Genomic DNA, 1,036 nt, shown 5'->3' on the forward strand with positions numbered 1-1,036 from the left:
ATTTTCTCTCTGCTTCATGGTTTCATACAGTGAGCTACAGTCCCCTGCCACACCCTTCTCCATGATGTTCTACCTTGGACACAAAGCAATGATGCTCTGAAACCTTGAGTGACAAATAAACGTTTCCTTCTCTAAGTTTGTTCTCATTAGGTTGTTTGTTTACAGCAACAAACAATAATCAAAAAAAAAAAAAAAAAAAGGTGATTAAAAGACCACTAGCTTTTCTGCTGGCTCCTCCATGGCCAAAGTACTACTCTGGCTGCACCTCAATCATTCTGAACTGGGGTTCCTGTTAAGCTAGCGCTGCCCGCCATCTCCGTCCAGTCGCCATCGTGGTTATTTACCCAGACCTCATCAGCCATGATGAGATGTTCTCTAACATTTAGGAGATTCTGAGAGATCCTGGACGGGCTCTGCCTGGAGGTGGAGGGCAAGATGGTCAGTAGGACAGAGGTTAACATTGATGACTCGCTCATTGGTGGAAATGCCTCCAATGAAGGACCTGAAGGCAAAGGCACCGAAAACAGAGTAATCACTGGAGTTGATACTGTCATGAACCATCACTTGCAGGAAACCAGCTTCACAAAAGAAGCATGAGATGTATATCAAAGATTACGTGAAATCAATCAAAAGCAAACTTGAAGAACAGAGACCAGAGAGGGTAAAAGCTTTTATGATAGGGATATCCTTACTAATTTCAAAACCACCAGATCTTTATTGGAAAAAAACATGAATCCAGATGGCGTGTTCACTCTCCTGGACCACTGTGAGGATGGTGTGATTCTATACACGATTTTCTTTATGGATGTTTGAAAAAGGGAAAAATGTTAACAACTTTAGCAGTTACTTTATATCTATTGTCTGTCATCATAACTGACTGCTGCTTGTCATCCACATAACACCAGGACTTAGAACAAATGGAACTGATGTCATCTTGAGCAACTCTATTTTGATGGTAATTTATTTGGGGTGGAAGCATTGTTTTCTTGTTTAAGAAAATATGTCATGTAGGTAGTCTAAAAATAAAGTGCCTAAA

General features: G+C 40.6%; 1 pseudogene; it reads left to right on the forward strand.

The window, feature by feature from the left end:
- Positions 1 to 338: 338 nt before the first annotated feature.
- On the forward strand, positions 339 to 831 carry LOC143397145 (translationally-controlled tumor protein-like; annotated as a pseudogene).
- Positions 832 to 1,036: the final 205 nt, after the last annotated feature.

Source organism: Callospermophilus lateralis, chromosome 4, assembly GCF_048772815.1.
Source record: "Callospermophilus lateralis isolate mCalLat2 chromosome 4, mCalLat2.hap1, whole genome shotgun sequence".
In the NCBI taxonomy this organism is placed as follows: Eukaryota; Metazoa; Chordata; class Mammalia; order Rodentia; family Sciuridae; genus Callospermophilus; species Callospermophilus lateralis.